Source organism: Vombatus ursinus, unplaced genomic scaffold, assembly GCF_900497805.2.
Source record: "Vombatus ursinus unplaced genomic scaffold, bare-nosed wombat genome assembly UNPS02014798.1, whole genome shotgun sequence".
Lineage (NCBI taxonomy): Eukaryota > Metazoa > Chordata > Mammalia > Diprotodontia > Vombatidae > Vombatus > Vombatus ursinus.
The window spans coordinates 3,362,769-3,378,735 of NW_020954576.1; the positions used below are offsets into that span (position 1 = coordinate 3,362,769).

Consider the following 15,967-nt stretch of genomic DNA (forward strand, 5'->3'; position numbering starts at 1 on the left):
AAGAAGTCCATCTGGATAAATCATCACAGATTACAGCCTGGCACAGGGATTCATGACTTCTCTAGCAAAGTTTTGTGGCAGATCTTGCTATTCTAAACCAACCCTTCCCATCACCCTGCTCTAGAGTACACACAAAATGTCCTTTTTTAAACATTTTTAATTTCTTTTAATTTTTTTTTTATAAATATGTTTTGGTTTTACAGCACTTTTACTTCCCAAAATATCCCTCCTCCACTACCCAGAGAACCACCCCTTATGACAAAGAATACAAAAGAAAAGGGGAAGTCGGGGGCAGAGGGTAAAAGTATATTAACAAAATTAAGTATATATGCCACTAAGAGCAATTGTATATACAGTGTTCCAAACCCATTTTCCCTTCCTCTGCAAAAAAAGTGAGGAAGCGCATTCATATACCCTCTCTTCAGGCCACGTGAGTTGCTATAATTTGTTATTATTTAGTTGTTTTCAGTTGTGTTTGACTCCTTGTAACCTTCCCCTTTGGGAGTTTTCTTAGCAAAAAACTAGAGTGATTTGCCATTTCCCCCTCCAGCTTATTTTACAGATGAAGAAACTAATATAAACAGGGTTAAGTGACTTTTAGGGTCACCCAGCTAGTACGTGTCTGAGGCCAGATTTGAAGTCAGGAAGATGAGTGTTGCAGACTCTCACGGCTGCTGCTCTAACCACTGCACCACCTAGCTGCCCACTCTCAAGCAGAGTCAAGACATTTTAGGATAATGAAACCAGGTCACTTCTCAGTGTTTTCTTCTCTAGGTTATACATTCCCAGTTCCTTCAACTAATCTTATGGTCCTAAATCCCTGTGCCAGGCTCCAATCTCTTATGGCATGGTCATAAGGTCTCTAACCAAATGTTTTCTTCCTCTGATTACTCTCCAGCTCGTCGATGTCTTTATTAAAATGAGGTTCCCAAGATTAACTAGAATAATATGCAAGGGGACTATTACCTCCTTCATTCTGGATACTGAACCTCTCAAGGCAGCCTTTTTAATTAGTTTTTTTGGGAGTGAAGGTTGGGGGAGGTTAGTAGAACAATTCCTAGAAGGCAGGCATTGTTTTGCTTAAAAAAAAAAAAATATATATATATATATATATATATATATATACACACACATATAATTTTCTCCTCAATTACATGTTAAAACAATTTTTTAACATTGGGTTTTTTTTAAGTTTTGAGTTCCAAATTCTATCCTTCCCCTTCCCCCTCCCTGAGATGGTAAGCAATCACATATAAGTTATACATGAATAATCATGTAAAACATTTCATTGTTTTGCTTTTTTTGTCTTGATATCCACAGAATATGTGGATACCTACTATGTGTACATAATAGGCCCTTAATGTTTATTAAATTAAAGGGAAATGAATGTCACACTATTGACCTTGTAGCCCATGGAAATCTCTGGTTGTTTTCATTTGAACTATTGTCTAGCTATACATTCCCTATCTCGTGCTTTTGAGGTGGATAAAGAGCTGACCTTGAATCCAGAAAGACCTGAGTTCAAGTACTACCACTTGCTACGCCCTCCTTCAGTGACCCTGGGGAAATCCTTACCTGAGGATTCTAAGCAAAGCTCTAAGACTGGAAGTTGCAGAAAAGGTGCTCTCCTGCATTGGTAGAAGGGGTTTCTTCATCTAGGAGTCCCCTATATCTATGAAAATACAGCTCGAGTCCCAAACCTTATTCCTCACCTGTTTTGAATCTACTTATCCCTGCTGTGAATCTGATTGTGCCTCAGCCAACTCACTAGGGAGTTCCCACTTTGAAAAAAAAAAAATCACAACTCTTTCCTAGAGTCATGATTGGGCCTTATTAGATTCAGTTCATTTTTCTGGCCTGTTGGGATCTTTTGATGTCCTATACCATTCGCCACATTGGTTGTGCTTCCCAGATTTATGTCCTCTGAAGATTTGATATGAATGCCACCTATAGAATTCTGGGTCTGGAATTAGGAAGACCTGGGCTCAAATTTCTTTTCTATGTGCCTTTCAAATACTTGAAATTACACTTGCTCTTCTTGGACCCTAAGGATATAATTAAGAAGAGTGTGTAGAAGTTGCAGAGAGGTAGATTTATGTTTTGTATAGGGAAAAACATTCTCAACAAATTTAGTTATCTAAATGTAGATTGTTCTGCTTTGGAAAGTAATAGTTTCCTCAACTCCATCACCATGGAGGTCTTCCAAAGAAAACTGGATCACCATCACTATTGGAGATCTGGAGAAGGGAATCTTGTTCATATATGAGTCGAACAAGATGACTTCCAATTCTGAGATTTTTTGACTATCTCTTTCCCTTCAATTCCCCTCAAAGGTCACCTTGATCCATATCCTTGTGTATCAGCTGTAGACCAATCTTCCCCAGTACAAGGATGAAGTTCTTATGACATGCAGTAAAAATTGCTAATCTTTCATGTATTAGTACAGAGAAAAAAATACGGAGAAAAAAAAGATGTTCTTTTGTTATTTAAAGATACAACATAACACAACATAAAGGTCCTCATTAGAACTCTGACCCATTGGAGTTGTATGTCTTTCCTATAAAATATAGATAAGAGTATACTGGAGAACTGGCCGATCACAGCCCTTATTAGCATGTACAGTCTTGCCTACTTGATGCAGTCCTCGTGTGGACACAGGTATTGTTTCCAGCCTGCTTACCCTATGAAGAACAGAAGTTTTTCTATTGGCTGCTGACCCAAAACTGAGGGTCAAAAGGCATCGATGAACCAAGGTATTTTCTCTTTTTTGCCTGGATGAATTTGAGGTCGGAAGCAAAGACTTTTGTAAGCCTCCTGGGGTGGAAAAAGGTGATGTAGAGATCAAGGTGGAAAAGGAGACTGTATTCCCAGGTTTTGGAACAGGGTAGGGAGTGAGGATCGAGGATGCTTTTACAAAGCATTTGTCCTACAAAATTTGCTTCTGAATATGGCATAGCACATAGATAAGTCCTTTCCTCTTGTTGGCTTTAGAGGTCAACTACTGCTAGGCTTGGTCCCAGGTCTGTTCTTGTGGCCTGCAAACTTTGGCCTGAGTCATACATAGTTCTCGAACTTTTAGCAACTCATTCTTCCCGTCCTTCAAAGTTCACAGGGTCATAGCTTAGTCTGATACTCTTTTACCTGAGAACAGAAAAGAGTAGACGCGGTCATTTTTTAGGGCAGGTAGGTGGTACCATAGTGCACAGAGTCTGGGCCTGGAATCCGGAAGCCTCATTTTCTTGAGTTCAAATCTGACCTCAGATACTTAGTAGCTGGGTGACTCAAGGCAAGTCACTTAACCCTGTTTACCTCAGTTTCCTCATCTGTTAAAAAAAGTGAGAAGGAAATGGCAAACCACTTCAGTATCTTTATGGAATCACAAAGAATCAGACATGACTGAACAATAATAATCCTTTATTAAGCACCTACTATGGGCCAGGCAAGCATTGAGATAAGTGCTGAAGATACAAGAAAAAGTCAAAAAATAGTCCCTAACCTTGAGAGGCTTATAATATAGTAGGGGAAATAACATACAAACAACTATGTACAAAAAAAAAAACAACCACCACCAAATCCCCCCCCAAAAAAACCCCACAACTATATATGGAATAAATAGGAAATAACCAACAGAAACTGGGAAAAGCTTCCTACCGAAAGTGGGTTTTTAGGGGAACTTGAAGGAGGCCTGGAGAGCCAGGAAGTACAAATGAGGATGGACAAAGCAAACAACCCAACAATGACACCTACAACAGCAGGGCCATTTTCTCATAGGCCACTTGATAGTGACCTGGGAAGGGAGATTAAGGCCTTAGGCCTAAACTGTCCCACTGAGTCCTTACAGCAGTTCTTGCCTCCTCAACTCTGACTCAGCCAGTCTGGGAAAAGAAAACGCTTGGCTAGTTAGTGCCCTTTGAAAGCTTTCTAAATTCATTCAGTTCAGCCCAGGCTACTGAGGTGAATGATTCAGTACTGAATTCTTACCATGGTAAGAAGATGTGGTCAAAGGACCTGCACATGCTCTGAAGTCTGCACGGTGATTGTATCAGCTACACACAACACACATGTCCCTAAGCGCTGGGCTTGGCCAGTCCTCTATTACAAAAACATAATGTAAATATTATATTCAAATACAAATATTGCTTTCAATTGAACAATCAAGTCAGTCAGTACAAAGGTTACCACAATTAAAGTACTATTAACTTGTTTACTTGTGACAGTCTAAATTAGAGGTGTCTAACTCAAAGCCTAGGCTACAAGCAGCCGGCCACCAAACCAGAGTAAAATGAAATTGGGAAATGTTTAACAAAAAAAGTAAAAATACAATAAAACATAGATAATGTTAATTTTGTGGTTTTCTAAGTTAATATGTTACCCAAAGGGTTCCTATTTGAGTCTAGCATCTCTGTTCTAAATTATACTTGGGATTCCATAAAGTATTTTCCAGAATACTTTTGGAAAAGCTGCATGGTGAGGCAGAAAGGATAATTTATTTGATATTGGAATGCCTGAGGTCAAGTCCCAACTCTAAGTGACCTTGAGCAAATCAATTAACCTTCTTTCAGTTCAGTATCTTTATCTGAAATATGGGGATAATAATACCTACCAAACCTGTCTTGCAGGGTTGTTTTAAGGATCCAGTAAGATAACATGTAAAAAGTACTTTGTAACTATGAATTGCTATATAAATTATCTTAAAAATGCTATATAAAATTATCTTAAAACACCAACATTAAAAATGTGTACGTGGAAATAAGATAAGTCAATTTTCCTATGACTTTGGTTTTTCTTACTTTAAAAAAAAATTGAAAGGTTTATTTTCAATCTCCTGCTGAACTGATTTTAATTTTTTTTAAGTTCCAGGCATAAAATTGTCATACCAAGCTGTGCCAACAGTTGATATTTTGCATGAAATTTTATGTGAAATCATGAATTTTAGCAGTGAGTAGGGATTTATCTGTGTGAAGATGGCTCTTAAAAAACTATCCAGTAATTTTACATAAAAAATATGGCAAATTTACTTCTGTGGCTAAAGAGGTGATCAGATAATGTTTCGACTTTATATTAAGTTTAGATATTTACTACATATGAAAACCAACAGGTTTTCTTCTGTAATAATACTCAAAAACTGAAATAAAAGGAACAAACATTTATTAAGGGCATACTATATGCCAGACACTATGTTAATTGCTTTATAAATATTATCTCATTTAATCTTCATAACAATATGGAGAGGTAGATGCTATTGTTATTCCCATTTTACATTTGAGAAAACTGAGGCAGAAAGAAATTAAATGACTTGCTCAGGATCACAACAGCTAGTAAATGTCTGAGGCCAAATTTGAACACAGGTCTTCCTAAATCCAGTCCTAGCACTTTACTACCTAAAGGAGGAAAGGGAATTGGCTACTTAAAACACAGCTTTCTCAGAATTTAAAAACAGGTGAGGGAAATCTGAAGGGTAATTCATTCAGTCATTCACTCAGGAAACAGTAGCATCATCTAGGACTTGATACAATCAGCTCAAGGTCACTGTAAGCAAGAGCATCCAGAAGACCCCATCACCTCTAGGACATCTCTGTCTTGTTCTCTTCATTGGATATCTTGAATGGCAACAGGAAGCACCTTTGGGGAGCATCTGGTTTCCTGTTTTATGTCTCACTTGATAAGTAATAACCAAAAGGTATATAATAAGGTTATCTCTACTGCCTCTGTCTCTGTCTCTCTCTGTCTCTGTCTCTCTCTGTCTCTGTTTCTCTCTTTCTGTCTCTGTCTCCTCTCTGTGTCTCTGTTTATCTCTGTATTTCTCTGTCTCTTTCTGTCTCTGTCTCTGTTTCTCTGTCTGTCTCTGTTTCTTTCTGTGTCTCTGCCTCTTTCTCTCTGTCTCTGTCTGTCTTCCTCTCTCCCTGTCTCTCTCTTTCTTTCTCTCTGTCCCTGTGTTTCTGTCTCTCTGTCTCTTTCTCCATTTCTCTGCCTCTGTCTCTGACTCTGTCTCTCTGTCTGCCTCTTTCTCTGTCACTCTGTCTCTGTTTCTGTGTCTCTCTGTTTCTTTCTGTCTCTGTCTCTATCCCTCTATCTCTTTGTGTCTTGTCTCTCTCTGTCTCTGCCTCTTTCTGTCTCTCCCTCTGTCTCTGTCTCTGTCTTTCTTTCTCTGTCTGCCTCTTTCTCTGTCACTGTCTCTTTGTTTCTGTCTATATCTCTGTGTGTGTGTGTGTGTGTCTCTCTCTGTTGAGTGAGGATATCTCACTCCCAGTGGGAGATCTCATTCACTCTACGTATTGCCAGGTATGTTCTCATCTGTGTAATTTTTCTGATTTCCGTTTTCTATCAGCTTGCTTAAACAGGTTTATTAACTATTCACCATGCGTTGTCTTTGTATGATTGGCATTTGGTGGAAAGGGAGTCAAGCCTTGGATAAATAGTTTGAGGCATTCCTCTCCTATTATAGGAAGTGATCAGGAGCACAGTGAACCTAAGTGAGTAAAATTTAGGGAGCCAGATAGAACTCTAGCCCAACACCCCTTCTCTGAGAAAAGCAGAGTGGCCAGCCTTATGGTGACAATCTCCTGCTCACCTCCTGGCAGGAATCAAATTCTCCCTTGGAAGAGCATGGGTGGAAGAGACTTTAAAGATATCTAAAGATATGCCTTCCTGTGAGTCACATAGAGACAGATCCATGTGAACACACATAACTTAAATGGGCAACACACATACACACAAATGCATTACATTATCATTTCTACAAATTTCACAATCTCTTATATACATCCCTTTCTCTCCACTCTTAGCAGCTACAATCTCTGTTCAGGATCTCATCACTTTTCACCTGGATTGTTGCAATAGATTTTTTTTTAACTAGTTTCCCTGCCTCAATTCTCTCCCTACTCCAGACCATCCTCCGCTTAGTTACCAAGGCAATTTTCCTGAAACATAGGTCTGCTCACATTACCCCCTTGCTCAGTGAGCACCAATAAATCCCTGTTTACCTCCAGGATCAAAATAAAGTCTTCTGTTTGACATTTAAAGCTCTTTATAATACAAACCCTTTGTATTTTCCCATTCTTCTTATACTTTACTTTCTTCCACAAACTCTACAATCTGGCTACTCCAACTTGCTTTCCTCATTCACATGAATCCTCATGTCCTGTCTCTATGCCTTTCCATAGGCTGCCCCCATGCCTGGAATGATTTCCTGCTTCCTGGATTCCATGGCTTTCTTTAAGACTCAGTTCAAGTGACACTCCCTTCAGGAAGCTTTTCTGGTTCCCCTAACCACTACTAACATCCCCTATAAGATTACCTTCCAATTACTCTATATTTATCTCATATGTTTGGTCTTCTGTGTGCCTCACCTTTGAATGTAAGGTTCTTGAGGGCAGGGACTATTTGTTTTTTGTTTTGTTTTGTTTTTTATCCACAAGGCTTAGTACAGTTCCTGGCACATAGTAATAGATGTGAATAAATGCAGATAAATTGTCTAATTGATGCCATGCTAGAATATTTTTGGAGAGGATGTAAAGGATACTGCTGGATAACAGAGTAGATAGAATGCTAGAGTTGGAATCGGGAAGATGTGAGTAAATATCCTGTCTCAGACTAGCTGTGTGACCTTGGGCAAGTCACTTAACCTTTCTCAGCCTCTGTTTCCTCAGCTGTAAGATGGAGATAACAATAATAACCTACCTCCCGGGTTATTGTGCAGATCAAATGAAATAACACACATATAGCACTTCGTTAACCTTAATGTTATATAAATGCTAGCTGTTATTATTACTATTATCTATAAAAGGCAGGTTATAAAAATAGAAATGAAGTAAAAATGACAGCTAGAGTATGAAACTAGTGAGGAAGTTTGAGTTCTTTCTGGCAAGAAGTATGACTGAGGATGAAGTAAAGGGCATTCTGGTAGGAAGGGCATCACTTTTCATTATCTCATGCTCATGATCCAATGATGTCATCATTCATAGCAGCTCATGTTACACTATCAGCAGTTAGGAATTGAGTACAGGCTGTCAGCTTGTCAATGTAGAAACAGTGGATTCAATATGGGAAGGTATAGATTTTTCAAGAAGGTTTTCCTTTGTGACCTAAGGCTCCTATGTGTTCCCAATATGTCCCTAATGTGTCCACTAAATGAGGTACCCTTTGAGTCCTGGCTAAGACATGGCACAGAAGTAATATAGGAGCGGCAGGGAACTAAAGTAGAGAAACAGAGGGAAGACAATGGAAAACCTTAAGGGATCCACATTTGACTTCATCCAATCCCTGAAAATTTGTTGTTGTTCAATCTTTTTTTTTTCCAGTCGGGTTCAACTCTTTGTGAACCCATTTGGGGGTTTTCTTGGCAGAGATACTGGGATGGTTTGACATTTCCTGCTCAAGCTCACTTTACAGATGAGGAAACTGAGACAAACCAGGTTAAGTGACTTACCCAGGGTCACACATCTAGTAAGTGTCTGAAGCCAGATTTGAACTCAGGAAGATGAGTCTTCCTGACCCTAGGCCTGGCACTCTGTCAACCTCGCCCCCTAGTTGCTCTACTCCCTGAAAATATAATGTCCCAATAGCATAATGTCAGAGTGCTTGAGGAGGCCGAGTGGTTAATTGGTCATTCAAAGAATGCACAAGAAGGGTAACATCAGTTCCTCGGTACCTTTCAACATGATGGGGAGAAGGTCCCTTGCCTTTCAGGGATAATAGTCAAAAAGCAATGACTGTGGCACAGATGACCCAGAAAGTCCTATTAATAGGTGTCTCTTTGAGAGTCATAGTCTGACCAACAGGTTTGGGGTTGATGAATGACAAGGGTATATAAGGGCACCTGGCAATAGCTGAACATCAAAAAACGGTCTCTTGAGTACTTGGAGTTGATAAGTCAGGTAAGGGTGTTCAAGACTAGAATCTGCCTCAAATCAGCCAGGTTATATTGCAGAAGCAGTGGCAAATCTGTTGGAAGATGGCATGGAGGGCAGAGCCTCTCCTCCCAAAGGAGTGTGGCACCTGAATTAACAACGATTTGCTTAGAGAACTGTTTGAACTTGAATGGGACCAAAGATGTAGAGCTATATTTTGCCATAGTTAAAGATCATTTTATGAAAGACTTGTAGCATATACCTATATGGCCTCTGTGGGTTGAATGATATAACTTTATTTTGGGGTTATAGCAGTGTTAACTTAAAAGTTTCCTATGGAAATTATGGGTATCATTTAGAGGATGGATACTATAGCCTTGGAATGTCAAGACTCAGTCAACATCCCTGGAGTTTCAGCATTGACTGGGACCAGTATTCCAGCGTCTTCCATGTACAGTCCTGACAGAGTATTACAAGCAGTGAGCTATGTCTCAATACCTGGTCACCCTGAAAATTCATGTTTCCTGTGTGGAAGCTTATAAAAAAGCTAGAGGTCAGTGGTATCAGAGGGCCTCAGAAAAGTATAGCACTTCAAGGAGGGATCCAGACAAATTCAGCTACAATTCCTGAAGAAGAGAAGAATTATCTGAAAACAATGACAGAACTGGTGGTCTCACTGCTAAAGTGGGGTATAAAGTGTGCCTGTAGTGCAACTCACACACAATCCATCTCAGCAAGTGTTGGTCTTTTCAAGAGTAGTCTCAAAATATCACCATTTCTTAGAGAGAAGACCTCAGGAACCACCTGAAGCAAGGGTCTGTTAACGAAATCATCAAAAAGTTGTGAAATTTGTTATTATTGTTGTTCCTTTAGATTGCAAGCTCCTTGAGGGCAGAGACGTCTTTTGCCTCTTTTTGTATCTCTAGTACTTAGCACAGTACCTGTCACAAAGTAGGTTCTTCATAAATGTGTACTGATTGCTGTTGTTGTTGTTAAGATAGGGAGACCTGTGAGTGTTTGAAGAGAAGAAGGTAGGGACATTTTGGGAGGGAGATGTCAAAGATTCAGGAGAAAATATGAAGCAAGACCCCTCAGGGGTCAAGAAGATTTGAAGAGATGCCCCTTTTCCTCTGAGACTATAAGGTAGGATGGAAAGGAAAAAAAGGAAGAGATACACTAAGGAAAGATAGGGATGAATGGGGTAGAGTTTATTGACAGTGTTCTTCATTTTTCTTAACAAAGTAAAATGGTATTGGTTGAGGTGGGATGGGGAAACAGAGGAAATGTGGCTGAGAAGAGAAAAGAAGGGCAGGTTAGGGATTTAAGGAGAGAGAAGAAAGAATGGAATGAATGTTTCGGGGAATGAGCCAGGGAATTAACGAGGGATGAGAGTAGAAACTTATCAAATAGTGCCAAAGGCGAGGTCTGTAAAGAATCAGAAAGATAAAGAAACAGAAAGTAAAATTTCTGCTGATGAGACAGGTTGGACTAAGTAATATTCTCTTATGTGGCAGGACAAGACAGAACCTCTGAGATTTAAAGGATTGAACTAAAATTAACTGTATATACTATAAACTTAAAAAATTGAACCACAATATAGAACAGGATAGGACCTAAAGCATAATAATTTTTGTGAGATTTTTTATCAAAGAGTATTTACTCTAGTTTTAGCGTTAACTTTTTAGTGTTTTGGATTCTTCTAGGAGACTGGTAAAGTTTATAGACTCCTCAGAATTATGCCTTTAAATCTACAAGCTAAAATATGTGGGATTACAAAGGAAACCAATTAGATTGAATACAGCAAAGGAAATGTATTGTTAAAAAAAGTTCACAGATCCCAGGTTAAGAACCCCTCCTCTAGTTCAACCCCCTCATAGAGGACTAAATCAAGCTAAAGTGACATATTCAAGGTCATAGAACCAAGGACTCCCCTGTTTCTATTATAGTTGTGTCTTTTATATGCTTGGAGGAATGTGTAAGAGAATCCTAGAGAATGCAATCTTCCATTTTTTGGTTTTCTGTGATGTAAAAAAATGGTTTCTTTGTATATGTATGTATGTATATGTATATATGTGTGTGTGTAAATATATACATATATTATCTAGTGCCTTACAATTTACAAAATGCTTTGCAAATGTTATCTTATTGGATCCTTAGAACAATCCTGTGAAGTAGTGATATTGTTACCCTCCTTTTATAGATTAAGAAATTGAGGCTCACTTGTTGAGATGGATTGTGTGTGAGTTGCACTACAGGCCCTCTGATACCACTGACCTCTATTAATTGACACGCCTAGCCACATAGCTCTGATACAGGGCTTTGTGCATGCCTAGATCACCTAAGATGGAGGAACCATCTTCTAAGAAAAGATGTTCTGTGTTTCCCTCCCATGTGCATGGGGACCAGCATCTTTCCATTGGTTACATAGCTGGAACATGCTTTAAAACTACCAGACTACCAGACTAGGACAGTCTCTCTCTATCGATCTCTCTCTCTTTATGTCTCTCTCTACCTCTCTCTCTGTCTGTCTCTCTCTCCACTTGCTTCCAGAGAGGGTAAAGGGCTTGTTCATCCAAACATGGGCGCCATAAACTGAACTGGGTGAGAAGGACTATCTTCCCCTCCCCCACCTTTTAAGCCCTGTAGCCTCAAGAAATGGGCTTGGGATTTTAATGTAGTCTCTTTCATTTGTTCTTTTCAGTTCTAGGTGCAGGCAGTGGAATCCATACAGGACCCAGACTTGAACTATGATAATAGTGAAGGAAAGATTCTATGCCAGAAGTTGCTGCGGAAGAAATCCTGAGAAGCCAGAGTGATTGGGACTTGAGCCCAAGGAGGGGATTTGTACTAGGAACTTAATGGGACTGGGCCATATAAGAATTGATCAAAGCTGTGAACCTAATTAATTCCTATCACCTCCCCAGAGAATGAAGTGTGCATCCAGGGATTATGCTCCTCAGGTGTTAGGGAAGGGTGTTTATATGTTTGTTCTTGCTATGCCTTTGAAATAAATATTCCTTTCTAAAAACTGATCTGTTAAGTGGTTAAATGGAATTGGGGTGCAGGGGACTCCTAGAATTGAGGAAACACTATTGATAAGTGCTTAAGACAGTAGTAGAGGGAGTAGATACCTCCAAACTCCCTTAAGGGTAATGAAGAACCCTGGAGGATGGGTGAAATGTAACATCTCTGGCCTTCAGGAAGTGGGGACAGAGTATACAGTGTTACAGCTAGTAAATGACTGAAGCAGGATGTAAACCCAAAGTTTTCTGTCTATATGTCCACTACTCTAACCACTTCACCATGTAACTGCCCCTACATATTACAATTTATGTGCAGAAACTGGTCCATTATTAGAAAGGCCCTCTAGTATAGGGTCATGGATTTATTGTTGGAAGGTACTTAGAGATCATTGATTCGAAGCCCTTAGTTAAGGGGCTTCAGTTAAGAGGATAAATGTTTTAGCCAAGGTCACAGAGGTAGCAAGCAATAGAGTGAAGATTTGAACTCTGATCCCAAATATAGCACTCCTCCTATGATCCCATGCTGCCTGTTGGTTCTGGCTAAAGATGGAGAAATATTTGGGAGTGTTAGAATTACTGGCACTGATTTCAGAGAACACAAACCTCTGCCCAAGTGGGAACTTGCTCTAGTATGTTACTTTGCCTTTCTACATTCAAAAAACTTGGCTTCCTCTCAAGTAATCTTCTGACAACAAGTCAAAAGGCCTACACTCTGCTGTAGTCCCTGAACAATTGACTTGCAGACTTTATGGTTGCAAGCAAGGGTGGGTAACAGAATATAGATTCACAGATGTGTTATATAAATAGTGTCTTGCCTAGTGTCAAGAGAGCTAAAGCTCAGAATGACCTAATAAGGAAAGCTAAGGTCAACAACAAAAAAGTCATTTAGCAGTTTGGTTGGGGAGACGACGAGGGAATGAAGAAAAAGGAAGGAATAGGATTACTCTTCAAGTTGGATGAGACATGGTAATGGAGAATGGGGAAAAAAGTATAGCTGTTTAATTCTCACTGTTTGTTTTCTCCGTCAAGGAGGATATTTATTGAATTAGTTAGAGTTAGAAGGACCTCAGAGATCATCTAATCCAACTCTTTCATTAGTGAAGAAACCAAGGTCCAGAAAGATTAACCTTGTACTGGAAAGGGCGGGTCAACAATAGCTAACAGATCATTGAATCCCAAGGTAAATAGGTTTGTAGTGAGAAGGCACTTATTTGCCCTTGATGAGTTTAATTCACTAGACACAGATGTGCTACATCTCAGAGTATTGAAAAGACTTAGAGAGGTGACTGCTGAAAGTAGTCTTTGAAAGATTGTAAAGAAAGGAAGAAGTACCACAGGAATAGAGCATGGCAAATGTTGACCCCATTTTCAAAGCAAGAAGGAGAAGACAATCTGCAGACTATAAGTCAGCAATCTTGACTTTGATTCCCGGAAAAATTCCCTAAAGCATTATGAAAGTATACTTCTCTTCTCCCATTAGTACATAAGCTCCTCTTGAACTGTTTCATTCTTCCTGTCTGTACCCTCAGTGCCTTGTATGGTGCCATAGGATGTGCTTAATAACTGCTTGTTTGATTGGTTGATTAAAAACCTAGTGATGTAGTGGATAGAAGCAGTGAACGTGGAGCCAGACATGAAAGAATAAATGCACTTACAAATGGACAAATCACATGGTAGGGGCTAGGATATACATTTATTGTTCAGTTATTTCAGTCATGACCCCATTTGGAGTTTTCTTGACAAAGATACTGAAGTGGTTTGCCGTTCCCTTCTCCAGCTCATTTGACATATGAAGAAACTGAGGCAAACAAGGTTAAGTGGCTTGCCCAGGGTCACCCAGTTAGTAAGTGTGTATGGCTGGATCTGAACTCAGGAGGATGAGTCTTCCTGACTCCAGGAGTGGCACTCTATCCACTTCACCACCTAGCTGCCCCGGATATATGAATATAGAGAATGAAAAAAATCCTTACTCAAAAGGAGCTTACATTCTGTAAGATGGGGAGAGTGGTAGCCAAGGGACTGGTATTTTGAATTGGAAGTTTTCAAGAATGGTAAGTGGAGTATAGGAGAAGATGGATATGATTTACCCTTTCTAGTAGCAGGGGCAGTATTGATTTGATTATGGTTCCAGGACAATGAGGGTGAGAGTTTGAGAAGGGGAATACACAGTGGCAAGGAGGCTTGTAAGAAGATGTTAAGGTAGTAAAAAGTTTGAAAAAAAAAGTAAAAAGAAGTAAAGTAAAGCTTGGCTAGCATCACTGGCCTGAAATAATGGAGACACTTACTAATTGGGACTCCTAAATACCAGGTCAGGCATTCTGGAGCTGAAAAGATGGCAAGGTACCTGGCAAGAAGATGGTGTGGAGTAAAGTGAGGCGTGGCTGGAGCAGCTGGCCTGATAGTGAGGTCTTCAGGGGATCTAGATTCAAATCACATCAAATACTTACTAGCTTTATGACGTTGAGCAAGTCACATAACTCTTTTAGGGATCAGTTTTCTTGTATCAAAAGAACAGAATCTATCTTTGTAGGGTTGTTTTAAGAGTTGAAAGAATATATACACGGAGCATTGTAAACCTTAGATCTCTATATTAATGTAGTTTGTTGTTATAATTGTTGTAGTTGTTTATTGCTGTTATAGTTGTTGTTATCTAGAAAAAGAATTGGTATCATGGATTCGTGGAGAACAGGTCATACCACTTACCAACCCTAGGATGTCACATCACAATAGCCTCATTTTCTTTTTTGACAGATGTCACTATAGTTTACCTGGATTTTAGCAAAGCATTTGACAAAGTCTCTCATGCTATTAGACAAGAAGGAGACATGTGGGCCAGAAAATAGTTGGTTGATTGTTGTCCTTCATTCTTGAAGAGGACCAAAATGATATCACTATGTTAGCCTCAAGTTACAACGAGTCCTACTGTGGCTGATTAGACCAATACAAGCTCAAAGTGTTCTACCACAGGTTGGACACAAATAGGCGATGTGAATATTTGGGGTGGATTCTCTAAATCTGTGTATCTCATGTTTCTTTTGAGAGTACAATAAGGTTGAATGATCATACTGAAAGAATAGTCATAAATGGTTCAAAGTCAGCTTTGAAGGAGGTCTCTCATTGAATGTTTTAGGGAACTGCTAGTTAACATTTTTCTCCATGACTTGCATAGATGGCTTTTCTATCTAATCTGAAACTAAACAAAACTAGAAGAGAAAACTAACAGGATACCCTTAACAGGTTAGAATGTTGGTCTGAATCTAACAAGATGAAATTCATTAAGAATGAATGTAACTATATTTGTTTTTTTTTTTAAAATCAACTTCATGAGCAAAAAATGTTAGAGACAAAGCTAGATGAAAGTCTCTGAAGAAGGTAGAGAATTTTAGGGGACCGCAAGCTCAATATGAGTCAATAGTTTAATCTAGAAGCCAAAAGCCCCAATGCAATCTTCATGTGAGGCATTACTCCAAAATGAAGATGGAAGTATTCCTGTTGTACTATAGTCAGACCACATCTATAATGTAACCTGAGCCTTAAAGCCTATTAGTATGAGACTCTCACCTCAATGCCCACAACCTGCATAATGAGTGGGGTGTTGTTGACTAGAGTGGAAGAAAAGAAAAATCTGCTCTTGTCAATCCTTTTGGATTCTACTGGCCTTCAGCATCAGGAGAGAAGACATGGGGAATTTCAACTTCTCTTCGGGGTCACAAAGGGAGAAAGACTCTGGGAAGATGCCAACATGAGAAGAGCTAGCACTCTCTATCATATCTCTATCTCCAGCTTACTACACTAGAGGCTTAGGGAAATTTTCCTCTTTGGGTAAGATTCTGGATTCTCTTTCTCTCTTTGTTGTGCTGAATTACCTCACTCCCAAAGGGATGACTTATTAATATGAATTGTCTGGTAAATATTCTCATATGCATACTTTTTCTGAATTCTGTTTTACTATCAACTTGGATAAAGGGATTTCTTCGCTATTTTCTGTGTGTGTTCATTGTGGAACTGGTGTCTGGCAGGAAAGAGGTCAAGCCTTTGATATAAAGCTTGGGGTCCCACTATTCCCTGAATAGTAACCAGGAGTTTAAACTGAAC

General features: G+C 39.3%; 1 long non-coding RNA gene across 1 annotated transcript; it reads left to right on the forward strand.

Annotated features, from left to right (window-relative positions):
- Window positions 1-398: 398 nt before the first annotated feature.
- LOC114049641 lies at window positions 399-11,834 on the forward strand. The gene is made up of 3 exons (XR_003569890.1): window positions 399-430; window positions 2,571-2,753; window positions 11,551-11,834. It is a non-coding gene; the product is annotated as an uncharacterized LOC114049641 (long non-coding RNA).
- The last annotated feature ends 4,133 nt before the right edge of the window (window positions 11,835-15,967 follow it).